This window comes from Ambystoma mexicanum, chromosome 5p (genome assembly GCF_040938575.1).
Source record: "Ambystoma mexicanum isolate Mex_15411 chromosome 5p, UKY_AmexF1_1, whole genome shotgun sequence".
NCBI lineage: Eukaryota > Metazoa > Chordata > Amphibia > Caudata > Ambystomatidae > Ambystoma > Ambystoma mexicanum.
In genome coordinates this window covers 1349566944-1349594450 of record NC_090930.1, presented here as the reverse complement: position 1 = coordinate 1349594450, position 27507 = coordinate 1349566944, and positions in this window count along the sequence as shown.

Genomic DNA, 27507 nt, shown 5'->3' with positions numbered 1-27507 from the left:
ACTGCAACCCTGTAGGACCTGATTACGTATCATGCACTCATCATTGTCCCATCGACAAGAGGTGGCCATCATTCGAAGCCGGGCACAGAACTGGTCGAGCGACTCCTCCTCTCTCTGCTTTTCCCCGCAGAAGAGGAACCTCTCGTAATCGACATTCGAGAGCGGTATGAAATAGTTCTCCAGCGCCTTCTTCACCTCGGCGTATATGCCTACCTGCAAGTTGAGGGACTCGTAAATGCGTAAAACCTCTAAGCCTGCTGAGTATAACAAAGTGGCCCTCTTTGCATTGTCATCATTAATCCCTGTTGCTATAAAGTACATATCCAGTTTTTTTATCCAAAGCCGCCATCTTGGGCCCAATTTCGAAGGGGGTCCTGACACATCAAATTCTTGCATGGGTAACAAGGCACCCTGTTGTGCTCTCGCCGCCACCGCTGCAGTTTCTGCCTCTCCATCACTGTCTGTCATGATCACAGGTCGCACAGGCACCTCCTGCTGGGCTGGAGGCCGCAAACCTGACTCTGGAGGGTCTTGCACGTACCTTCACGTCTCTTACTGCGTGTGGTGGCCCCCTTGTTGCATTTTGCTGCTTCCAGGTCCCCTTCGTGTGGTGCCTGCCTTCAATGGGTCATCCTCTGTGCGTGGAGGATAGCCAGAAATTCCAAAAATTGGTAGAAATGGAGCTAGTGGCGCACGAGCACCTTCTCAGGCCGCTACCACTGTGCTCCTGCTTCCAAAACGTCGCCGGAGTGCACCCGCCGGGTCCGTGACTCATCTGCCGTGACGTTGCTGCTACAACATGCCATGTGTTTCACGAGCGCTCGTGCGGCATCCTGCCTCGTCGCCAGTTGTTGTGTGGCCCAGCGGAGTGTGGGTGGCCAAACACACGTGCACACACACACGCATGCACAGAGGAGTCAGACACGATGTTGCCGGTTGCATCACCCGGCGGCAACTGCCGCACGGACTTACTTTATTCTATTGCGCATGCGCGGGCCCAAACGAGGCTCGCGCATGCCCAGTGCGCCCCCGGGACGTCACACCTGCCTGCTCCTGATAAATCCCACCTGGTCATTCTGAATTAGTTTAGGGAGGACCTGACTAAATTTCTATGCCAACACGCCTCCGTTGATCTTTGTGTCAACGGTTAATAGTGATATTGGCCTATATGAACCACAGCACAACTTGTCCCTTCCCTCTTTTGGTAGGGCTATGATCTGTGCTTGCGTGAAAGAGTCTGTAGCCCCCCCCCACCCTCTAAAATGCTGTTAAATAACATTGCCAGGAACGGGGCTAACAGGGGGCCATGCTGTTTGTAGAAGCCCGGAGTATATCCGTCTTGCCCCAGGACTGATCCTGGTTTCAGTCAGGCGATTATCCTCATGATTTCGCCGGTATTAAACGGGAGCTCGAGTGCTGCCCTGTCTTCTACATGTAGGGCCTGATTCACAGATCCTTTCCCAATTGGCATTGCACCATTATAAAGCGCGTCTGTGAATCAGGCCATACGTGTGGGGATGGTCAAGCTTTCGAGGAATTCCCTGACCTCCCTCTGTCCCCATGGCCTATGTCATGCATAATCGCGCGTAATATTCCCGAAAGCGCTGGACAATGTCTTTGCGTTGTTTGTGTACCGTACCCCTTTCGTCCCTTATTCTGTAAACTGCCCGTTCCTCCCTTTGACCCGCAAGGCGAGCAGCCAAACTCGTATGCGTCTTGTCCCCTTTCTCGTAGTATTTTTGCTTCACATATCGTATCTGCGCAATGGCCTTTCCCCTCCATATGCCCCCTAACTCTTTCCTATATCCCCTGATTTCCGCTATCTCCTTCCCTTTCTTTCTTCTGGATTGCCTGCTTTAACTTGGTCTCATATAGCATTCTTTCCCTCTTTTTAGCTGCTGTTTCCGAGATCAGGAGGCCATGGAAGGTGGCCTTTGCTGCTTCCCAAATAATCTGCAGTGCGGTGTCCTCCTTGACATTGTGTTGGAAAAACTGTCTAATCTCTTCTTTAAGCATATCTCTGAAGGCTGGGTCCCTGTAAAGCGTTTCGTTGCAGACTCATCGCACGTCAAGCAGTGTCGTAGGCCCCATCTCGAGGGTGATCCTGCACATGTCATGGTCTGAACACGCCATGCCTTGGATGCGTCATATTTCTTAAAGCGGTCACCATGTTGGATCTGCGGACAGCCGCCGGTGTCTGCGGATAGCACAGTGGGGATAAAGTCTGAAAAACACATTTGGGGTCATTTGGTGGTTGAAAGAGGGGCTGTAAAGGGTGGAGGGTGGAATACAGATCATATAGAGCTGTTTTTACAAGTGAAAAAAGTGGGCACGGGTGCTGCCCCATCTTCGGACACTGCGTTAGTCCGCAGACAACGCTGAAAGCAAACAGCTTGGAAACACATTTGGGGTTATTTGATGGCTGAAAGAGGGCATAGAAAGGGCAGGGGAGTGGAATAAAGATGATTTGGAGCTGTTTTATATGTGAACAAAAGGGTTTGCAGATGCTGACTCTGCTGTCAATATTGCACATTATTTCAATTGCTGGGGCTTCAGGGCAAGTTTTGTTATTTCATGGTGTATTGTACATACTTGTTATATGGTTTAATTTTATTGTGGTGGTTGTGGCCAGTGGCCAGATTCTTGGGGGCATGGCCGTAGCCCGCAAGAATTTGCCCACTGGCCACACCCACCACAATAGTAATGTGTGTATAGTAATTATAGGTAATGTAGTGGTAGTATACAGTATTTGTAATATGGTGGAATGATACAATTAAAGTGTATATGGTATTTATGATTGTAGTCATTGGTCGAGGTGTACGAAAAGAAGTAGTGGAAGTATGTTTCCTGCTGGCCTGCAACCACTCCCCACAAACCCTATCACCATGCCCCCTTGCACAAACAATACAAAACCCCAAACACATGCACCTGCTGTTTAATGGAACGTTCAGTGTAATTTTCAACTTCTTCCTACACTTTCATTTGAAAACGAAACCAATTGCGGAACGGTTTGTTTCTGAAATAAAAGTATAGGAACAGTAAAATGTAATTAAAAAAAAGTAGAGGAGCACCCCTCCCAACTGTTCCTGCTCACTTTGATCACCGATTGTAGTACAATAGAGGACAGTGCTTCTTGATGTCTCCTCCACCTTTCACACAGGCAACAATTGTATCCTCATTAAACGGTTACATGATATCATTAGCATCATGGAGTGGGCCCTGGACTGGCTGATTTGTTTTCCTCACTAACCGCCCTTACCAGCTGCAACTGGGCTGTTTGTACTCCACCATCTCATTGTGTACCTGCAGAGTACCCTAGGGTTTTATCCATATCTATTTCGTCCCTCTGTCTCACCTGATGTCATTCGTCTTTTCTCATTTTCAGTGTTATGTTAATAAGATAGGTTTCCTTAAACCTCCCTAAACTAATTTGCATTTTTTCTCACTAATTGTCAGACTGCCATCGAGGCATTGGTGCGGCTAAGAATCTGTGTTTCAATGCCACTTAGATGGAGATATTATTTACTGTGACACCTGTGCCTTGTTTTTCTTCTACCCTCTGGCCACTGTCTTTAGGCCCTCCACTCTCACCGAATTGTCAGAACCAAAAACCTTGGGGTTATCTTTAAGTCCTCTCTCTCCTTTACTTCTTACATTTTGGAGCTTGTAAAGAAAGCACATGCTTTCAGCTTGACATCCTTACAGGCATTGTACTGTTCCTCACCTTCACCCAGAAGGTCAACATCTGTAGAGCCCTGGTCCTGTGTAGGGTGAACTACTGCACAGGCTTTTCCATAACTTCCCCTTTGTTGTCTATGCCCCCTTCGGCGAATCTAGAATACGGCTGCAAGATTTATACTTGTCCTCAAGCCCAGGGATCATATTGCTGCAACCCTAAAATGTGTACATTGGCTGCTGCTAATTGCAAGGACTACAATATGTCCAACTTTGCTTCCCTAAATGCTGCCCTGCTAGAGCCCTCCACTATTATAACTCCCATACTCTGTTTGTCGAACGCTTTTTGAAACGGAGCGGGAGGCCTGTCTCTATTTTCGGCCATACTCTCCCCTGCATCTCACACTCTCCCCTTGCTCAGCCTCTCTATCCCTCTCCCTCTCCCTCCCTATTTAAAAAACCAACTATTCGGCTCACTATTCGTCTTCGGCCAAATAGTTTTGCTAACTATTCGGTATTCGGCCGAATAGTAACTTCACTATTCGGTACACCCCTAGATTTAAGAAGCGCACCTTTTATTCGTTGCTTTGCTCTGCTGCTGGTTTCTTCCCTGGGTAGTGCAGGACCCTCCAGTCTTCTTACTTCTTGTCAGTCCGACAGTCGCTTCAGGAACCGTGAGCCTGCAGGAACTACCAGGAACGTTGGCCTCAGCTACAGCTTCCTCTCCGTTCTAAGGTACTGTGCAAATACGGTTGTTCGTTTCGTTCAGCCGCGGTGAAAATGTTTGAAATCTTTTTCCAAAACGAGGGCTTGTCCTTCTCTTCTCTTTGAACTAACTTTTCTGCCAACCAACCTCGTCCAGAATCCGTGGCACGAACTTTACCGCGAACTAACCTGAACTGTGTGATCTTGAGCAAAAAACTTTTGACGCATTGACTTTGGCCGTAAGCCTTTTTTTACCTGATTCTATCACTGTAGTTCCTCTTTCTCAATTGGAAACTGGATATATAGAGGCACACTCAATGTTATATGGCTTCTTGTGATAATATTTTAAGATTAAATAGTTCTTGGGTTTATCTTCAAGGTGCTCCCAATTAGTAGAGTCGTATCTCTACTTTAACAAATGTGATAAGTGAATGGTCCAACGATAACCTCGTTGTACAAACTGGGGCACAGCATAGGGCAAAACAAATTTTGCTTCTAATTCAATACAATTTCTTGAAATACTATCATATAGTCGATTATTCAATAGGTACATATTAATTCATATTCAACATCTTTCATATAAAAGAAAGCATTTATTTTTGTTTCAGACATTGCTTCATAGAGAAAATCAAAGTTGTGCATCATAAACAAAATATTGACATATTAACTTTACAATACACGTTTCTTTCACATATTTTTCTCATATGTTTCCAAATGTTACTTGTTCACGTGATCCAATAATCTTGATAGGTTTCCCAATATAGTTTCCTATCTTTAAACGACGCGTTTCGGGCAATTGATACCCTTCTTCAGGTTTAAGAGTATTGGATTGTTTTCTGTAAGACATGAATTGATATATCTAGATTACTTAGTTTGTGATATGTTTATTAAAGAATAAACTTGCAATGGCTCAGTTCAGATAAACTAACCTTAGAATTCGTATCTCCCTCTCAGGAAAAGCTTGCTGCCCAAACAGGGTAAATTTCAAAAGCTGTAAAATAAGGATAAAACGTGTTTCACTAGTGAATGATCTTAGTTGTAAGGAGCGGTGGTGTGCAGAGGGAACAGTCACTATAATGAGCGCTGGGTCCCCCTGCATATCACCTAATTCATGAGAATTCTTAATAGGGTACATAATTCCCAGGATGACATGTGTAACTCACCACCAATTAGATAGTCGAGTCTATTGGTAACTGCCACTGTCTTCTTAGGTTATTGCTTCAATTTTGGAAGAACCCTGAAAATAAATCAGGCGTGGTTCTTTTTAGAATGTGCTAAATGCGGTTTACATGTTTAAGTTAATGCATTCTCTTGGCTGTGCACCCTGCTTTGCCCATTTCATACCTTATGGGTGTGCACGATATAATTCACTTCTGCCGTGCTGTGCTAATCTCGAAGTTTTGGAGGGTTGCCGATCGACCCCCAATGTTTCCTGCTTTTACTCACTCTTCCCCCGTACATCTGTGATAACAGGGATTCGATTAGTTCTAGGGTATAGGGCTTGGCTAAAAACCAGTTTTTATTGCTAAATTAGCGATCAAACGCGAAAAGCTATTCTTACCCGTTCGGAGCCGGTATATGTGCATCTGCATTCCGCGAGCTCCTGCTCTCTGCAAAGTTCACACATGACGGGCTGCAACGCGTGTCGCTAGGTAACTGCGGCGGCTCGTCGTCAGTTTTATTAAAGCTATACTATCAGGTGCCGGTTTGGGTGCCATGTTGGGAGAACTAGAGTGTTAATCTTACTGAGGGATTCTCTCTATCTGTAAATGTATCTACTAGGAATGACGCTATAAAATCTTGATATATTTCAACCAGATGTCCTAATTACCATCAATTCGCCTGGAACAGTTAAGTGATATTACACAGTCACATTATTCTACGCTATTAGAGTCTAAGTTTTATGAGATGGTAATCCTCATTCAGTCTTAAGACATTATTCTTTTTACCCATTATTAGCCTTATGTCAATAGAAATACATCATGCAGGTATACAGTTCTGCATCATATACATCACGTGACCCTTCAATCATTGAAACACATTAGAAGGCATTTTTGCATTTGCAATTCTCGTTTGTGACAAGTGGGTCCCCGTGTGTTTGCAACAATCTCAAGAATGTTGCTTAAATACTCAAATGATCCCTGGTACCGTGGCTCACAAAAGTCTTTGTATAAAGAAATAACTCATCACGTTTCATTAGTCACACATTCACGTCCATTTGTTTTTTAATAGAAATGTCTATAGATAACAATTAAGATCCCAATCTAAATTCATCCCTCTGGGGTTCATTGTGTCGAGCTTCTCGATCTAGAATATTTCTGTTTGTTGTAACAATTTGGTGATGTTACCTCCTCGTTTTGCTAGTTTTACATGTTCTAAGATGACAAACTGGATTTGTGCAATGGGATGTTTTGCAGCATCAAAGTGTTGGGCTACTGGAGATTTCACTGAATGATTCTGAATATTTGATTTATGTTCACCCCAACGGATTTTGGCTTTCCTGGTTGTTAATCCAATATAGTATAGTCCACACGGGCATTTTATGACATATATGACATTCTTGGCGTCACAAGTAGAAGTGTGTTTCAAAGAGATACTTTGTCCAGTATGGGGATGATTGATAGAATTGCATTTCATCACATTATTGCAGGAACTACAGTTATTGCACGGTATAGTCTCCCTGTATATTTCTTTTGTCGAACAGTATCTTTGACTGAAGTCAGATTTAATCAAATGATCCCTCAATGATCTGCTTTTGTTATATGCAAATAATGGAGGTGATGGAAATAATTTAGCCAATGTAGCATCCTGGGACAATATTTCCCAATTCTTTTTGATTATTTTCTTTATTTATATCCCTCTTGCTTTATTGCCCTGAGTACTTACCTGTTGGTGTGGTTCAATTTCTAACCTTGTTTTTCCCTCCCTCTTCAATTGCTGGAGTGCCATTTTGCTCCCACTTCAATTTGTGAGCTTAACTTGGCTGGAACTTATTGGGAGTGGTGTGGTGTATTAAGAGTGTGATTTTTAAACTGCTTATAATAGTGTAATGTTATACAACTGAAGAGTGAAATAAAAGTATATTCTTTTACTTGAAAACCTTGAGTCAGTGTTTGCCTGAATCATAGTAATTGCTGTCCTTTGTGTAACTATTTGATTGTGCTCACTTACTCTTGAGATAAGTCTGGCTGCTCAGCCATCGCTACCACTTTAACTGTGTAGTACAGGCTTGTAACAAAGGTGAATTTGTACTGTCACTTGTAGTCTTAATTGTGTGTGGTGTTCCCAAAGGGTACTGCATATAATTCTGCCTAACACTGGTTTACAGCGGTGAGGATCAAAGTACTTAAGAGTGCTGCTATTACCTTGGATCAGCTAACCACAAGGCTAACATCACTAAAAGCAATACCAATCATGTCTGATATGGAAAGCCACAGTCAGGAGACCCTCCTGAGTTACTCTGCTGATTAGTTAAGAAACATGTGTAAAGAAAGGAAACTCTCTGCCAAAGGCAAAAAGACTGAATTAATTGAAAGGTTGTTAAAGAACCAAAGTCTGGGGAGTGGGTCTGAAATACCTGACTCTATAGCAAATGTGGAAAGTATTGAGGATGATAATATGTCTGTTAATGGTGAGTTGGAAGAGGTAGATGTGTCTCTTAATATAGGCTTCACTGCCCCCTTGCCTTCTCAGCAACCTCTACCCTCAGCCACCGGGACCCCCACAGGCCACAGGTCCTACACTCAGTCCTGAATTCATTGCTCTAGAGAAAATGAGGCTTGAACTGGAATTCAAACGTTTAAATGCTCAAACTGAACACAAACACCAAGAACCTAAGCTCAGAGAAATGGAGTTGAATCATGAACTAGAAATGAAAAGATTGTCTTTTGAAAATGCTTCTCTCCCAGAGTCGTCTAGGTCTTCCAGTCCTAAGAGACCCTGTATGCCTAAAGAAATTGTGGGTATGTATGAGGTTAAGCTTGATATTTTGGATTGGTTGGCTATGTTTGAATATAACCATGGTATTCAAGGTCTTACAGGGAATCAATTGCTTCCCTGGCTCTTCTCTAGGCTACCCACTGTTGCATCTGATGTTGTAATGGAGTTGGGGGAGGTGGATAGGATGGGTTATGAGTGTGTGAAGCTACCTTTAATTGCTAGATTTGGGAAGACCCCTTCCCAGTACCTTAAAAGATTTAGGACCCTCAAAAAGCATGATAGTACCCCTTGGGCTACCTGGCTATGTGAGTGTTTAAAAAACTTAGATGGTTGGATTAAGGGTTACAGAGTAAACATTTATGAAGGAATGAGAAATCTTGTTATGTTGGAGTCTATTTTTGATGTCTGCTCTCCTGAGCTCAGGCAGCACTTGGCTGATTCTAAGGAGATAGATCCAAAGAAGCTAGCTAAGGCTGCTGACTTGTGGGTTGCCAACAGGGCTACTCACAAGGATTCTGGGGCTACTCAGAAAAGGATGAGGGGAAACAGCCAAAGAAAGATAACAAAGAGAATTCTAATACCTCCAATCCAAAAGAGGGCCTCAAACAACAACATAATGGTAAACCACAAGGGAAACCAAATCAGGCTAGTACACCATCTGGACCCAAACCAGATGGAGGTCAGAACAAACCCCCATTCATAAAAACATTTGGGAAATGTCATGTGTGTGGGTCAACTGACCATGTGAAAGGGGATCCCAGATGCAAGGGTAAACCTTCAGGGGTCCACACTGTCTCCTTAGCCTTCTCTCCAGAGGAAGAAGTACATATGGCAAGTGGAAACTTTCACCTACTGGCTGATGAACCAATGAGAGTCTCGGCTAGTGTTTCTTTAGTGTCCCTGGGCTTGTGGGAACAACATAATTTATGTCTATAATTCCATCCCAGATAATACTAAAGAGTATTATAAAGATAGTGTTCTTGTGAATGGTCAGGAATCCCCTGCCATCAGAGACACTGGAGCCAGCATAACTATGGTGGATGAATCATTTTTCAAGGTGGAGAGTGTTGCTAAGGCACCCAAACACCTCACCAAGTTAGCTGGAGGCCCTGTGCAAATGTTTCCTCAGTTACCAGCTCTCATCCAGTGTAATGATACGACTGTCAAAATACCTGTTAGTGTGCAGAGTGAAGTGCCTGGGAGAGTCCTGTTGGGTAATGACCTGAAAACTCTTGGAGTTGTGTCAAGCACCCCCAGGCCTCCCAGTAAGAGGAAACAGGCGCTCACTTGGTCTGCAAGGGAGATAACCTTGAGAGGCTCTCCAGAGGAGTTGATAGAGGAAACTATCACTCCCAATCCACAGGAGTTGCTCACTGCTATTTCTAAGAAAACAGAGGCAAAGGGGAAACCCAAGACCTCCAGGAGAAAGTCAGACAGCACCCATGTGCTACCAACAAGGACATCGACAAATTGTCCTAAGTCACACCTGTGACTCCTACACCTGCTGAGGTAGAGTGTGAGGTGCAACCTTGTGTGGTTGAGCCAGTATCTGAAGAATCAGATCTGGAGGAAGACTCTGTCTTAGTTGGAGATCTTGACCCTGTTGACCATCCTGAGCTGCAGTCTTTACTGGCAGAAGGTGGACCCAACAGGGCAGACTTCAGCAAAGGACAGAGAGAGTGTCCTACTCTTGAAGGTCTCTGACAACAGGCTGCTAACCAACTTGATGGGCAAGAAGTTGGGAAGCACAGGTTGAGCTGGGAAGATGGCCTCTTCTACAGTGAACCAACTGAGTCTATCCTTGGGGACTGCAAAAGAATTGTAGTGCCCCTTGCCAACAGACTCCAGTTCCTACAGTTAGCGCATGAGATACCCTTGGCTGGTCACTTGAGTTTCAAGAAGACCAAGGAAAGCCTCTCTCTCTACTTCTACTGGCCTAATTTGGGTTCAGAAGTTGAAAAATTATGTAGGAGCTGTCACACTTGCCAAACCTCTGGCAAGAGTGGAGCCAAGAATGTGGCACCCCTGGTGCCTCTCCCAGTGGTGGGAGTTCCTTTTGAGTGGATGGGCATTGACATTGTCGGTCCCCTTCACCCTCCCACATCTTCAGGGAACAGGTTTATCCTAGTTGTAGTAGACCATGCTACAAGATACCCAGAAGCCATACCTATGAGAACTATTACGGCTCAGGCTGTGGCTAGGGCTCTACTTGGTATTTTTACCAGAGTAGGGTTTCCTAAGGAAGTGATATCTGACAGGGGATCCAATTTTATGTCCCACTACATGCAAGCCATGTGGAAAAACTGTGGTGTCACTTACAAGTTCTCTACAGCCTACCATCCACAGACAAATGGATTGGTAGAGAGGTTTAATCGTACTATGAAGAGCATGATAGGTGCTTTAAAAGGACCCCTTAAAAGAAAGTGGGACCTTCTACTACCATGCCTTCTATTTGCTTATAGGGAAGTCCCTCAGGAGGGAGTTGGTTACAGTCCCTTTGAACTTATCTATGGCCATCCAGTCAGAGGTCCATTGGCCCTGATTAAGGAGGGGTTGGAGAATGCTCCTTCCTCCAAGCCAGTCAGAGTGACTGACTATGTGATAGGTCTCCGGAGGAGAATGTCACACATAATGGCGGAAGCAAGTGATAACTTGAAAGCAAGTCAGGCTCTGGTCAAACATTGGCATGACCAGAAGGCCAGCATGGTTGAGTTTACTCAAGACCAGCTTGTATTAGTTATGGTGCCAACAAGGCAGAGGGCCTTGCAGGACAAGTAGATATGACCCTTCAAGGTTGTGGGCAAACTTGGAGAGGTGAACTATTTGGTGGACCTAGGCAGACCTAAGCCGGCTCTCAGAGTCTTTCACACCAACCGTTTAAAGGCTTATATCTCAAGACCAGAAGTAGGAGCTTTGCTTCTAGCTTCAGCTCAAGAGGAAGAGCAGAGTGAACCTCTACCTGACCCCCTCAGAGGCCAACCTTTAGATGAAAAAATAGAAGGAGTTAATCTCTCTTCTCAGCTGATTTATGAACAACAGGAGTGCAAAGTTCTGTTAAATCAGTTTGCCTCCCTGTTTTCACTATCACCAGGCTTGGCCCCCTGGGGCCAGCATGATATTCTCACTGGTGACTGTTTACCTGTAAAAAGCAGGGGTTACAGAATGTCAGAACATGTGAAATCCCACTTCAAAGGAGAGGTCAACAAGATGCTTGATCTCAGGGTTATTGTCATGCATGGTGGACATATTACCTCTGGACCTGGAACATCGTCTTCACACAGAACAGGTTATGCTCATAGAACTGCTAGATCTTTCTATTCTAAATGGAGGTTGTTTGTTGTCCTGCCTGGAAAACGATGTTTGCATTATTTACGTCGTTCAATTCACGTGATTCTGGGTAGTCACGTGTGTTACTGCATTACGTTCATAAGCAGCGTGGAGACGTTGTTCGCTGCTTCTGATTAAAACAACATGGCGTTTGGTAGCTGAATCCTTGATCTGCGTTCTCGCATCTCTTCAGTTACTTCTTTGGTTTTCCCCTGCTTGTTTGTTCCACACGCAAACTCCTGGAGCTGCATTCTAGAAGTTCCGGCAGTTTTGTCCTGTTCACGTGAAATTTCTACACGCTATCTTCGGCAGTCGTCCATTAGAAGTTCAACGGACAGCTTTCCTACACATGCGTGTTCTGGCAGCTCTATCTGCGTGCACTTCAGTCGTGTGTACCAACACACGCGGGTTCCTGATATCTTTGCATGCTGTTTTCCCGGCGGTGTGTAAGTTTGTCGCGTGTCAAACCATACGCGGTTTCCTGAACTCTTAAAGTGCGGCTGTCCTGGCTGTGTGTACTTCTGTTGCGTGTAAAACCACACGCGGTCTACTGTACTCTTCAAGCACGGCTATCCTGGCTGCGTGTACTTTTGTTTGCGTGTAAAATCCCACGCAGACTCTAGAACTCTTCAAGTGCGGCTGTCCTGGCTGTGTGTACTTCTGTTGCGTGTAAAACCACACGCGGTCTACTGTACTCTTCAAGCACGGCTGTCCTGGCTGCGTGTACTTTTGTTTGCGTGTAAAATCCCACGCAGACTCTAGAACTCTTCAAGTGCGGCTGTCCTGGCTGCGTGTATTTTTGTTGCGTGTAAAACCACACGCGGTCTGCAGTACTCTTTATGCGCTGCGGTCCTGGCTGCATGTACTTTTGTCGCATGTATAACTACACATGGTTTTTTGAACTCTTTAAACGTGTAATTTCACACACAAGTTGTGCTTCGCTTTGGATTTAATCCCTGGCACCTGTGATGAGATAACAGGTGGACTCCATTCATCATTTTTCTGTTCTACGTGGGAAAGGAAGTATTACCAACAACTGTTTATTTGAAGGTGATTGTGCACAGTACTTTGGACGCTATCTTGTGGTGCACCAACCCGGTATCTAGCGTGAGCTTCATGCCGTTCGGGATAAGTTTCCCTTACTAACCTTCCCTCCCTTTTGTCGTTGTTTCATTCCTGGATTTCTTCAAAGACTTGTTGGTGGAGACTCCAGTTCTAAGTCTCCAGGTTAGTGTTGCACTAAGTGCTATTGATGTGCTATTAGTGAGAGTTTAGTTGGGACACTTTCTCATTATACTTTATTTTACCCTAGGCTGACATCCTATGATGCTGTCATGATTCCTGCCCCTCATGTCCCCAGCCCTCCAAGATGTCAGGCTGGAGCCAGGCCACAATCACCTACATGGCCCTTAAGGGCCTCTCCATCCCTCCAAAGACTCACTTGGAGTCAGACTTGGCACTTGTGGCACCAGACTCACTCACTCCCATACAATAATATTGGGGATTGGACTTGTACTGCATTGATGGGGACAAGATGGATGCCCCCACATATTTCGGTTCCCAGAACTGCATGTGCAATCTAGTCTTTTGGGTGTGGTTCAGCCCAGAGACACCTGGGATACCCAGAGACTATTTAGACCACGCCCAGGCTGAGAAACATGCTTTGTGTTTTTTGCACCTGCAGCGTGATACTCACTGTGTTCAGATCGGTCTCCAGTAGGCGTGCATCTTTCTTCTGCGCTCAGCTCCTGATAGAACAAGAACACCGTTAGGAACAGCCTTAACTTGCCGCGCTTCTGCCCATCATTCATCGCTTCTTCTGTTCTGCGGGTATCTTCGGAGGTGTCATTCCCATCCCGGCACGCCGCTTCCTAAGGAAAAGGGAAAAGAACAGAAAAAAGGCATTAGAAAGCATTCAGCAGATATTCGCTTATTTTTAAAGACTGTACAAGCTTCAAACGCTTACCTGAATCCCAGCCGCTCTGGGGAACTCTGTCTCCGGAACTTCTCATCCATGTGCAAGAGGGAAAAGACACTCCAGGTTAGCGTGGAAACATCTAGAGGCGCTGCATACCGCGCTTACTCACCGCATTTCTTCTTCATAACCGGCATCCACGCTAAAAATGTTGCGGCACCTAAAAGACACAGAAAAAGGACTCAGTTCAATACAACTACGAAAGGGTCGCATCGCGCTCCCACTTACCTTCAGCGCTACTCATCTCAGCAGCACGTCGCCATCCCCGGATGCCGGCCATCATCTAAGGGAGGAAAGGAACGAAGTTAGAGAACTGTTCAAAAGACTCATTATACTTACCTGTCGGACTCTTGCCAGTGAAGTAACTAGGCAGCAACGAGCCTGCATCAATCAACGCGCCCCTGCGCTGAAAGCAGGATGGAGAGAACACTTTCCAAGAAAACAAGGTGAGCTGTGGATCAAAGGGAAGTGTTGGACCCCGGGGAAGAAGGGGTTCAAGCACACAGAGACAATAGGGAGTTAAACTCTACCAATCCTGTGTTTCAGGCCCAGTCTCCAATCGAGTAGACTCCAGGGAAGGGTCCGAGGTCGTAAGAGGTCAGAACAGGCTGAGTGACGTTCCGTGGAGATGCTCCCACGCCCTTTCCAGTGATCCCTCTCTCTGCCTGTTTTATTAGTCAGAGAGTTGTATCATTTGGAAGGTCTCATTTTGACTTCACTACTGTCAAGCCGTGTGATTTATCAAGGATCCGGAAGAGCCCTACCAATTGTATCCTTTTTGGTTACCATATCCTTTTCATATGATCCTTGGGTGAATTATGACAGAATCAGAAGTCATGGAGGGTACGGATCCTTTAACGGTCTTGACTCAGTTAATCAATGATTTGAGAAACGAAATGATTACGGCACAGGACACATTGCGTCATCGCATGGATGTTATGCAAGATGCCAGTCATGCCTCTCCTCAGGGAACGCAGGCTCCAGCGGCCACTGCATCTGGAACCGGGACACCGGCACTACAACAAGAAACCCTTAAAGTGGTTATGCCATCACAGATTCCTCTGACTCCTCCAGAAAGGTTTGCAAGTGATCCTAAAACCGATAGAACCTTTGTCAATCAGTGCCGACTTCACTTCCTGTGCCGGCCTAACTCGTTTCCTGATTTAACTACGAAAGCAGCATTTGTGCTTTCCCATTTCGGGGGTACTGCTGCTGCTTGGGCTAATCCTTTGTTGGAGACAAACAGTCCTTTGCTATACGATTGCGTCGATCTTCTGGCCGCCATGAGTAAGGTCTTTGATATGTGCTATGCCACTCAAGCCACAGATTTGGAGTTGCTAAGTCTACAACAAGGTCATCAAACCTTATTGGCTTAGATAGCCAGATTCAACCAATTAGCAGTCGAGAATCAATGGCCTGAAGGCAAGAAAATGGCTGTTTTTTACAAGGGTCTTTCAGAAGATCTAAAAGATGCCTTGTCTATGGTTCCTGTGGTCCTTAAAGGGTTCACAGAATTGCTCGATCTAATTCTGCAAATCGATGCTCGACGAAATGCTCGCAAAGGAGAGAAAAAAACCTTTCTTGCAAGCACCTGTTCGTACAGATGTACCGGCAGCCCCCTCGAATGACGCTGAACCAATGCAGATTGGTGCAGTGAGAGGTCGGTTATCTAATGCATAAAGGGAGAACTGAAGAAAGGACAATTTATGCATGTATTGCGGTTCATCTGAGCATTTACTGGCGGCATGTCCCAAGAAACCAGTTAAGCGTTCGGGAAACGCCAAAACTCGACATTAGCAGGAGTCCCTGTGTCGAGTGTTACATGGGACTCCCGTACCATTCCGGCGTACGCACCTATAGCTGTGGAGGTGACATTACATTTTGCTGACCAAGAAGTAGTTTCCAGGGCTATGGTTGATTCCGGAGCCACAAATAATTATATTGACATCACATATGCTAAGAAATGTTCTATACCTCTGATAACCAAGAATAAACCTGAAACAGTGAGCACTTTGGATGGGTGAGTTTTGACTTCGGGTATGGTAACCCAAGAAACTGTACCTATTCGGATGATTTTATCAAATGGTCATTCAGAGGAAATGATTTTTGATGTCATTGCGGCTCCTCATTACAAACCATTGCTTGGTCTTGCCTGGCCTACTCTCCATAATCCAACCATAGACTGGTTTACTGGATTGATCCAATATCCTTCTGTTGATTGTAACGAACATTGCTTTACAAGTCAGGGGATGTCAACCAAATCGCATATTTTGGCCTCTATGGAGGGAGGTTCATCTATCAGTGTTGTACATCAGAGCAGTACACATATACCGTGCAAGTATACGGAATATGCAGATGTTTTTGACAAAGGCCAGGCAGAACAGCTGCCTCCACATAGACAGTATGACTGTCCGATTGAACTTATTCCTGGGGCCAAAATCCCTACTGGTCGAGACTACTCTTTAATTCCCAAAGAAGATGTTGTCTTGAAAGAATACATCGATAAAGCTCTTGATATGGGGTTCATACGGCCATCCTAATCACCTGCTGCCTCACCCTTATTTTCTGTTCCGAAAAAAGAGGGAGATCTAAGGCCATGCATAGATTACAGGGCTCTTAATGACATCACCATAAATAACCAGTATCCATTACCATTGATAAACGTGTTGTTAGATCAGCTAGGTACTTCCATGTACTTTTCTAAATTGGACTTACAAGGAGCATACAATCTGGTTTGCATTTGTGAGGGTGATGAATGGAAGACTGCTTTTAAGACGCGGTACGGCCTTTATAAATATCTTGTGATGCCTTTTGGCCTTTGTAACACTCCCGCCACGTTTCAGTTCTTCATGAACGGCATCTTCAGAGACATGATTGACCAATTCGTGGTGATCTATTTGGATGACATATTGATATATTTCATCATCATTCCCAGAACATGTTAAGTATGTGTCCGCTGTCCTTCAAAGGCTCAGAGAGAACAAACTCTTTGTTAAAGCTGAAAAATGTGTCTTTCATACTCAAGAAGTTGAATTCCTGGGTTATGACATTACAAACCATGGTGTCCGAATGAGCAGTTCCAAAGTGAAGGCCATATTGAAATGGCCCATTCCTCATAATGTCAAGTCTCTACAGTCATTTGTCGGTTTTGCAAATTTTATCGCAGATTTATCCATTCCTTCTCCAAAACAGTGGCCCCATTGACAGCTTTAACTAGTTCAAAGGTACCATTTTGTTGTAACCAGAACGCTCAAGTATCATTTGAGATGTTAAAGGAAGCGTTTACTACTGCACCTGTAAGGCAACATCCTGATCCTGATTGTCAGTTTATCATAGAAGCTGATGCTTCCAGTGTGGCTACAGGAGCTGTACTTTTGCAAGTTTGTGCAGAAACCAAGGAGGAGCATTCAGTCGTTTTCTTTTCTCGCAAGCTAACCCCATACGAACAGAACTATATTGTTACTGAGCGGGAATTGCTTGCAATCAAGGATGCTTTCCGAGAATGGCGACACCATCTTCTTGGGGCCAAACATCAGGTGTTGGTGTACTCTGATCATCGGAATCTTCAAGCATTCAAAACTATGAAATGTCTTAAGGCTCGACAGGCCAAATGGCATGTGTTTTTTGCTCAATACGATTTCCAAATTGCATATTGCCCTGCCAGACAACATGTCAAATTGGATGCTTTATCCCGCATCGGTGAGGAGGTGAAGGAAGGACCTCCGGTTCAAAATAAGTTGTTGGCAGACCACGTGATTAGTTGTTCTGCACAGTCTTCCCTAAAACAGGAATTACAGGAATGGGTTGAAAAAAATCCACGATTGGTTCAGGAATTTAATCTAGACATACACAACGGTTGGCCTTTAACAGAAGGAGTGCTTTATCTACCAACAGATTCCACTCGGAACAAGGCTCTCAGTTGGGGACACGACTCCATTGTGGCAGCCTATCCTGGACAAAAGAAAACCTTAGAGCTGCTAAAGAGATGGTGTTGGTGACCTTCCATTACACGAGATGTAATAGATTATTTTTCTACATGTTCAGTATGCATCCAATGCAAGAACACTCCTGGCAAACCAGTGGGTTTACCACAATCTTTACCGGTTCCTCACAAACCATGGTATATGATATCAATGGATTTTGTGGTAGAACTGCCAAGAAATAATGGTTACAATACCATATGGGTTGTGGTGGACTACTTTACGAAATTGTCTCTCTTTGTTCCCTGTATTGGGTTACCAACAGCTGCTGTCTTGGCTGACTTATTCATCCGGCATGTATTTCGTTTTTTTGGTCTACCTTCAGTGATAATTACCAACAGGGGTTCACAATTTGCGTCTCGTTTTTGGAGCGCACTAACCTCTGCATTGCTTATTGATGATAGGATGTCTAGTGCTTATCACCCACAAACGGACGGACAGACTGAGAGTATCAATAGCACTATGGAACAATATCTGCGATGTTTGTGTCTTCAGTTCCAATCAGACTGGGTCACTGTCCTCTCGGCAGCAGAATTTGCCTACAATAATTCATACCATAATGCCATAGGTACCTCTCCTTTCTATGCTCTGTATGGGCAACACCCCAGATCAATTCCTTTGGAGTCCGGTTTGTCTATGGATACGCCTGCAGCTAACCGTAATATCGGAGATCTAAAAAATGTGCAGGGAAAGCAGCAATTGGAGCAGGCAAAAAGACGAGATAAGATCTATGCTGATGCTCGTAGAGTACCTGCACCAGTCTACAAAAAAGGAATGAAAGTATGGCTGTCTACTAAGAACTTGAGGATACCTGGTAAAAAGAAACTGTTGCCTAAGTACATTGAGCCATATGAGGTGCTCAACGTGATTAACCCGGCTGCTGTCTGTCTGGCATTGCCACAGCGATGGTGAGTGCATCCAGTATTTTACGTGTCATTAAGCCATGCTCAGATGCTACTAGATTGCCTATACGGCCTGTTGCTGTTTCAGTGAAAGGTTCAGATGAATTAGAGGCACAAGAAATACTGGATATGAGACTGCATTCTGGTAAGCCTTATTATCTGGTGGACTGGAAGGGGTATGGTCCAGAAGATAGATCCTGGGAACCTCTTTCCAATATCCATTGTTCTGGAGGAGAGGAAATCACTTACGGGCCCATAGGTCAACGCTCTCCCTCTAGAACTTGTAAGACAAGATAACTGCACCATGTGAGGAAGGGGGTGCAGGATTCACTTACTCCAACACGACTCAATAATGAGGACACAGTAAATTGGCAAAGGGAAGTCTGTTTAATGACAATTACATCAAACAGAGAAACAAATGGAAATCAGCAGCATTGCGATCACCTGTCTCGCTCCGACTTCCTCGAACTTCAGTTGAACAGTCATTGTTATAGGCTAAACTTGTCATCACTGACGTCTAATTCCATAAAAAATATCATGCAATATAATTGGTTAGGAAAGGTAACTTGAGTATAGGTGTTATATCTGTATAGGATAATAGGGCATGCAGATTGGATAACTCTTCTCGGGTGGGCGTCTACGCCCATCCCTCTACATCACGCGTGATAGACCTCACTACATCTACAACGTCCTATTGGTTACAGTATCTATAGGACTCCAGATAACTTGGTCCATTGTGATTGGGCAGGTTACACCCCTAGACATAAATTTCCACTTTTAATTAGCAGCACGCAGAATGGACACCCCTGTGCCTGGTGTCCCAAGTTTCACCCTGCCTCCCTTCCATCAATCAGTGTTTTAGGGCGATGTGTCAATTAGTTGGCTAAGGATGGCCTCGAAACGGTAGTCTCTTATCGGGAAAAGTTATGGCATCCTCAGGTCCTGGATGACATCAGGCGATGGTACTTCTTCGCGCCTGGCTGGTCACGTGTTAGTTCACCATGAATCTGCTTCAGTTTCCAGCTTATAGTGCATTTAATTCTGTGTCAGCCTAGCCACCTGCATGTGCCCCCCTTCTCTTGACCTTCATCAGGCAGGCTGGTAGGCTCTGAAGTTGGAGTTTTATGAGCTGACGCTCTCCTCCCCTTCTCTGGTTGACCTCGATTTCCTAGGCATGAGCCGCTCTTTGTTGAGTTTTAATTCTGCTCCTTCTCTTGCCTTTGGCTGGGTTTCGAAACTTGGCCTGTCAGGCCTCTGGTCACCTGGGTACATTTCTGCTTTTACAAAATGGAGTCGCACTCGTATAATGTGCCTTATTGAGGTAGATATATGGTTGGCGCTTGCCGCTCTATCTTCTACTAAGCATTGCAAGCAATATCGATTTCTTAGCATCTTGCGTTTCAAGCCTATTTACACACGTCTAACAGGACGGTTGCTACCATCTTGTCTCGTAGCACCGTTTCCTCACGTTGTAACATTGTCTCCTCTCAGTGTCTATTCCATTTTTTTTCGTAGTTACTCGCACTGGCGTGCTTGTCTTCGATAACTGCTTTTGTTCATTCACAAATCTGTTCAGGCCCTTGTGTCATTTCCACTGGCCTTCCATTAAGGCTTTTGGGGTCTCTTCGTGGACCGTGTGTAGGTACTCCTCATTTCGTATCAGTGGCTTGTATGGCTGTCTGGTAGGGTACCGTGCTGCCTAGGGTTGTCTGGTTATGGGTGCTTCAACCGGTATGGATCTTCTGATGTATACTGGGCAGAGTCCCAGTGCAGCTCCTTGTAGGTTCATTTGCTCTTCATACGTCACATACCTTGGCGAGTACGCTCCTGGTACCTCGAAATGAGGGGAAGGGGTGCAGGCCATGTCTGGGACCTCCTCTACACTCCCCCCTCTGGTCGATTCATCGACCACTTCTGCAACCTCCTTTGCATTCATTTCTTTTGATTCTTCGGTGTCCTGCTCATCGTCTTCAGCGTTTGTACATGATGGTGTGAATGTGTGTGCCTCTGGAGTCCATATTTTTATCACTCCTTTCAAACTCCCTGCTGTCTTTACATGTTCGTCTTTGTTCCATGTCATCAGCTGACATTGTCCATTTGGGCTGCAGTAGAGCCATTTTCCTTCGTACCTTCTTCATTTCTTAGGGTATGTGAACTTTGTTCCCTCTGGCGCAAATTTTCTGGCTTTCACAAAGTCTCTTATTTCTTCATCAGTTAGGTCTCTGGGCATCCACTCTGGCTCGACATCAACCATTATTTTCATCCCTATGGCTTTCTTCGCAGTTTTCTGGCACTGTGTAATGATTATCTTGATAACACAGAATCCTAGCAATATCATTGCTAGTAGAGCTCCCAGAAACTTGAATATATCTGCCATCCATTGAGGGACCCACGAGAATAGGCCTCCAAACCAGCTGTCATCGTCCACTTCATCACTTTCATCGATCATCTGGTTTTTCAGGCTTGTCAACATGCTTATGGCCTCTGTTAGGGTTCTGTTTTCTTCATTGTGTGATGGTACGAATGTGCAACATGATTCTGCGGTTTTTGCACAAACACCTCCATCCATTGCAGTGATCATGTCGAGCACATATCTGTTTTGGAGGTCTGTCTGATTGCTCTCAGCTCTTCTTTGATCTCGTTGAATCCTTTTATAGTGGTATTGATGGTCTGCAATAACTCCCATCTGGTTATCTGCAACCATTTAGTATTCACCCAACTTCGATGTGGGGCAAGAATAGTGTTGTGAATACTGTTGAGGTGAGTCTGAACAGCCTGTGTTCGTATGGGACTGCATGGAATGCCTCTTCTGATTTGGGAGAAAAGTAATTTTCCCTCTTCATCCTGGATACTAGTTCCACAGATCTCCTTCTTCTTAGATGAGCATCTGCTTTCGGGAAACTGTCCAACTTCAGGTTATTCTTAGGGATCACTAGTGCGGGAACGTGAACGTTCACTAGAGTACATATGCCTCCCCAGTTTTTCGGCAGCCTTATGTATGCCTTGGATCCACACGCCCAGTAATGGACCATAATAACTGCGGTTCCTTGTGTCATTCCTGAGGCTTCAAAGATTCTTCCGCAGTTTTGATTCTCTCCCATCTTCCTTGTGCCATTGTTTCTGAAACATAGTTTCGGGCTCTCCAGTGGCACTATCTGCAGGGGTCCCCCTCTATCTTCGACCCATGTTAGTAGCTTTACTAGCTTTGGCCACAGAGGTTTGCATAACCTCTGAGAATTCTCTATTGCTTCCTTGCACGCTCCAAGGACCATCCACGCTCAGCAGATTACTACTCCGTCCTCCCATCCATCAGGGGAGACCACTGACCCCCAGATCTGCATTTGGCCTCTCTTCTTCCAGATTTGAGCTGCTTCTGCAGTCTTCCCTTGAACGTTCAGTCTCGGGTTAACTTCCCATTGTATCCCTGATCCTTTGATGCCAGGGTTCTCATACCTGATCACATGATTTCTGGTGTGCGCTCGGTTTCTTGTTTTAATGTCAGGATGTAGCCATCTTCATCCGGGTAATCCTTTTTGTTGGCCCATATCAACGAGGCGTCTCGTCCCATAAATTGTCCTCTGGTGTTGCACATTGCTACGTGTGACATACAATGTGCTGTAGGGACATCAATTTCTGCAGCCACGAAGATCTTGGATTTTCCCATGCTGTATGGTAGGAGAGCACAGACGAAGCATTCCCCTTCCGACTGCCTTTGTCCTACTTCCTTCATGTGCTGGTACCATATGCTGTTTCCGAGATAGGCTGTGCTGTCCAGGTAATCATTAAGTTCATTGTTATCTTCGTGTGGGGTTCTCTTGATTCTCAGCGTTCTTCTGTAGTTTGCTATGACTATGTCTCTAAATGCATCTGTGCTGCTTTTCCTCTCTGGGTGTCTCAGTGGAGCAGGCTGCCTCGCTATGGTAGGAGAAGGTTTTGTGTTTCTCTTCCTCTCCTCTTGTTGGTGTTCATCGTGGTTCTCTGGCCGCCATTGGCTCATCATCTCCTCAGCGTGAGGCTGAGTTATAGATCTGGTGCTTGTTTGCAGTGCTCAAGCTGGCGTGTTTGTCGTTGTAGTCTCTGCAGTTCTATGTTCCAGCTCCTCGTGCAGTTTTTTTGCTCTGACTATGAATGGGAACAAATAGGCTATCATCATTTGTGTTTTATCTGTGAATTCCTTTGTGGCTAGTTCTGTTCTTTTGAGGGATTCTGCTATGCCCTCTCTCTCTAGTGGTTCACTTGGCTCCTCTTGAGTACTTCCACTGTTTTCTGGAATAGATTGTTCGGCATGCAGTCTCCTCTTCTCTGCTGCTTTCGTTGGAGGCCCTGTAGCCATTGACACTTGCCCTTGTCTGTGTGCATCCTGTGTGTGGGTGCGTGCAGTGGTCAGTGCAGCGTTTTCATTCATTCCGTGCTGATCCTGTCTCCAGCTTTTCTCTTTATTTGTTACCTCAAATGTGTCTAAAGCATTGCTCATTACATTTAAATTGAGTTTGTTACTTTTATCATCAGGTTTTCTTGGGATTGAAATGACTATATAGGGTCTGGGTGTTTTCGTAGGCCCCAGATGTTCATTATCTGGTGGGTGCACTGAGATCGGGACACTTTGTGCACCAATAAAGAAAGCAGTTCTGATTGTTAATGACAGAAAAACAATATTAATAACTATACATATACACACAATCGTTCGGAATGACAATTTGCAGCATTTTCTTCCAGGGAAGTGGGGGCGCCCTTCTGTTAGGGGTAAAACCAAGTTACTGTTCTGGGCCCCCATTTCGAATTAGTTCATAGTCAATTATTTATTCCTTCTTTTGCTCTGGTCCCGTATTTCGAGAGTTCGTTACTATTAGAGGGACGAGTGCTTCTCCTTATGTCCCCCCTCACGTGAGTGACGACGGTAGTTTCAAGTTACTCAGTGCAGTTCCTGTGCTAGATTGTGGAAAATGGTTAGGCTGGTACCTTCGATACATCACATTCATTATACATATCGATAATAGGTGAGGTCCCAATGCACACCTCAAATTTGTCTTGGTCCTGAGGACATGCTGGAACTTGCTCAATGCGAAAGAAGGAAAGGATGGAACTGCTAAAAATCACACAAAAAATAGAATGTTTTAAAAATAAAAACAAAAGTAAAAATAAAAGTGAACCTATGCAAAAATAGGAAAAAATGAGAAAAATGCAGAAAAATGAAAATAAGTTGGTGAAGTTCTTGTGCCCACTCCTTTCACTTGGACTCTCGGCGAAAAGTTGAAGAACTGTGTCTCTCTCCTCGATCTACTCCACAGCGGAAAGTTTATTGGGATCTCTTCTTCACAAGGCTCTCTTCAGCAGTTGATGAACATAATTACTTCTCAGTTGCGCTATGATGGCTCTCAGGAGCTTATTTAATTGTGCGTTCTTTACTGGGTCTCTGAGGAATGCGGGTACATCAACATTGCTGGGTCTACCCACTAGTTCTGGAACGTTCTCAATGAGGTGAAAGAAGACATGGTATGCATATCTGCTGCCTTCTGGTGACAACGACATTCGCTCTGATTTTCTGGCCTCTAGATCACAGGCCTTTCTTGTGACGTGAACAGTCTTTACACTTTCCTGCTGTGTGGATTACGACCACATAGTTCAGTTTGTACCACACTCGGTTTAGGAATTCGTTCTTTCTTGGATCTCTGATAAAGGTTAAGGTGTCTGTGGTTCTCCCGACAAGTCCTGGGCATTCCTCTATGATGCGGAAGAAGTGTGTGTATGTCAGTTCATCAATGATCACTTGTGGTGGAAGCATCTGTACCCTTGTCACTGTACTCGGGCAGTGCAATGAAAGCTTCCGTGATGACAGTCAGTAGTTGCCAGATTATTTTCTTGTTGGCCGGATCTTGAATAAAGTCTGTGATGCTGGTAACTCGCCCTACAAGTGATGGATATGTCTCTAATACTAGCCGGAAACAGGAAAGCACATCCTCTGTGATGTTTCTACTGGGGGATACCATAAGTTCTGTGAACAAAGTCTCAATACCGATTGCTTCAGGATACTGTGTTACACTCTCAGGCAATGTCTTATTTGCAGTCTATTAGAGTCTTGATTCTTTGTACTAATTGAGCATGTCGTGCTTTCGAAAGTTCATTTTATCACTGTTGTTTTGGCTTTTGGATGTGCTTCTCTTTACCCTGCAACTGGCATGTACAGAGTGTTCGTTATGTCCTTATTCCCCCTTTGCTTGGGGAACCTGTCCAGTTTTATGCCACAACTTGCATCCGGGTTCTTTGTCTTGATTTTCTGCTCATGCGTCCTTCTTCCTCGACATGGATCTTGTCTGCACATGCTGAGGTTCTTCCCCGTTGTCTGCGGTTCCTTTGCAGTGGGATGCAGCAGGAGGGCTCTCTCCTATATAAAGTTTAATGCCATTTAGGAAGATCCATGCCCTTCTGCCCTGGAGCTTGATGGCGGAGGAGGTGCAGTCCTCTACGATGAAAGGGCCATTAAATCTTGGCTCGTCCTGCCTTTTCCTGGTAAAATTCTTCACAAGCACGCTGTCACCAGGGAAGACAAGGGGTGCATGTACACCTTGCTCGGTGTCTGCTTCAGCACTTCCTGCTGTGTTTCATGCTGCGCCGTCCGCTTTTCACCGTCGCTGCAGCTGGCCTGTAATGACAGAGGTGCTGGATGTCATACAGTCATGGTACTTTTGCATCTCTGTTCCCAGAGCCTCTCTAGTTGGCTGGGCATCACATCTAGCTCTATCTCGGGGGTTAAGAGGGGTCCTCATCCTTCTGCCTGTAACTATCTTGCGTGGTGTGAGATGATGGTCAGAGCCTGGTTGGTTCCGAAGTGCATACAATGCCAATGGTAGACAGTGCAGCCATCCCTTCTTGAATGTGAGCTTCAACTTGGCTATCCTCTCCTTAAGCAAGCCGTTGATTCATTCACATATCCTGTTCCCCTCAGGATGATAGGCCGATGAGAACTTGTGCTTTATACCAAGCAACAAGCTAATCTGTTCGAAAACTGAATTTACAAAGTGAGCCCCGTTATCTGATCTCATTACTTCACACAACCCCCACCTAGGGAACACCTCCCTCACTAGGAACTTTGCAGCACAGGTAGCGTCTGGGTGTTTACAGGGACCTGCTTCTATCTATCTAGAGAATGGACACACCACCACAATTAAATACCTGTACCCGTTGCACACTTGAATCATGTCGACATAGTTGATATGCAAGTGCTGGAATGGTCCATTTTGTCTGGGGATGATCCCTCTCACTACTTTTAATGTGTGCCCAGCGGTGAATTGCTGGCAGATTATGCAGTTCACCATGAAAAATGCAACATGCTCTGCTAAATCCGGTGTGAACCAGTCTTCTGCAAGCGTTGCAGCGTTGCAGCAAGATTTTCTTTTGTCATATGGATGGGGTTGTGCAGTTGCTCTAACGCTACTTTTAGAAGGACGACAGGCATTACTGGTTTACCAGTGCTGTCTTGCCTCCACAACCCGTCAGAGGGGTTTAAAGAACACCCTTGATGCTTCCACAAATTTTTCTCCTCCTGAGGTGCCTCCTCCTGGAGCTCCATTAGCTGAATCTGCCCCATATTGCTATAGGCTTCTGGTGTAGCTCGCACTACCATCATCCTCTCATTGGTACGTGCCACCTCCACGTCCATGATTGTTTCAGTTTTGGATGCCATGCGCTTGGCTTCCGTGTCCGCTTCATGATTTCCACTTGATACGAAATCCGTCCCCTTGGTATGAGCGGCGCATTTCACGACTGCTCCATCATGGCGGAAATAGACCTTCGCGATCCCTTCATCTGCCTCTCTGGACATGGGATATTGTCATGCTTGTGGTAAAATTGCTCCTGTTTTCAGTTTAATTTTCACTTTACCTGCCCCCTTCAGGAGGCCTACATCATAGGGCCCTGTAGTCCATACCACGGCAGGCACTCAGGCCATGTCGTCATCAAAGTATTCTGGACGTACCAGCGCCAGCATCATTCTCCGTGGCACCTCCCGTCTGATCATTTTGACCCAAAATGTGAGACTTACTTCCACTCTTGTCTCCTCTAGGTCAGGGTGCTCTTCGAACAGATTGTCATTGGTGATGTTAGTCACTCGATACCCTTCTTCGATGGCGATAATCGCACACCATTGTCTGCCTTCGTCATCATATCCTTCGACCAATACCACTTTCCCTCGCACTGTGGCAGATTGTATCATTAAGGGAAATACTTACCCCTCCTCTTCGTGCATGGGTATTCTTGGTCTGAACAGAAACTCATCAGGGGTTCACATAGTTTTGTCTACGAGGCCTGGCAGTCCTGCCATAAGCACCCACACACCATATGCAAAGACTTCTGGCTCTAACGGTACAGCTGTCATGGCTATACGTCCTGAGTATTTTCTGATCATTTCGCCCATGTTTAAATAATCCATTCCTGGAGTGGAGCACACTATACCATTCTCAGTGAACGAGATGGTCATTTTTAATTTAGTCAACAGGTCTCGGGCCAGAATATTTACTGGGGTCTGACGTGAATACAATAGGGGTACATTCATTTTGCGCTCTCCCACTGAGACTGGGAGTGTGTCTGTAAAGGGAACTCTACTATGAGCTCCAGTGAAACTCTGAGTAACTATAGCCTCGCTGGACAAGGAAAATTTGCCCTCTTGTATGCACCCGTGTCAACTAAGAAGGAATATTCTTTCCCCCCTATGGTGACATTCACCCTTGGTTCCCTGTTAGGGTCTGGTGTCACTTATAGGATAGTGCACATCAGAGTCTCCCTGAGCTGTCCTATTTCATATATAAGTTCGGCCCACTGTATACTTGTTGATCTCCCCCACCCCCAGGGTTAACTCCCCCTCCGGAGCTAGTGCCCTGTGACATTTGCAGTGGTGCCTGCTGGGGTTGTCCCTGCGGCAAGTTCCCCATGTTCAGTGGTTGAACCACTTGCTGTGCACCTTGCTGCATGCGTGACGTCTGCGGCTGCACTGTGTAATTTTGTGCACCGC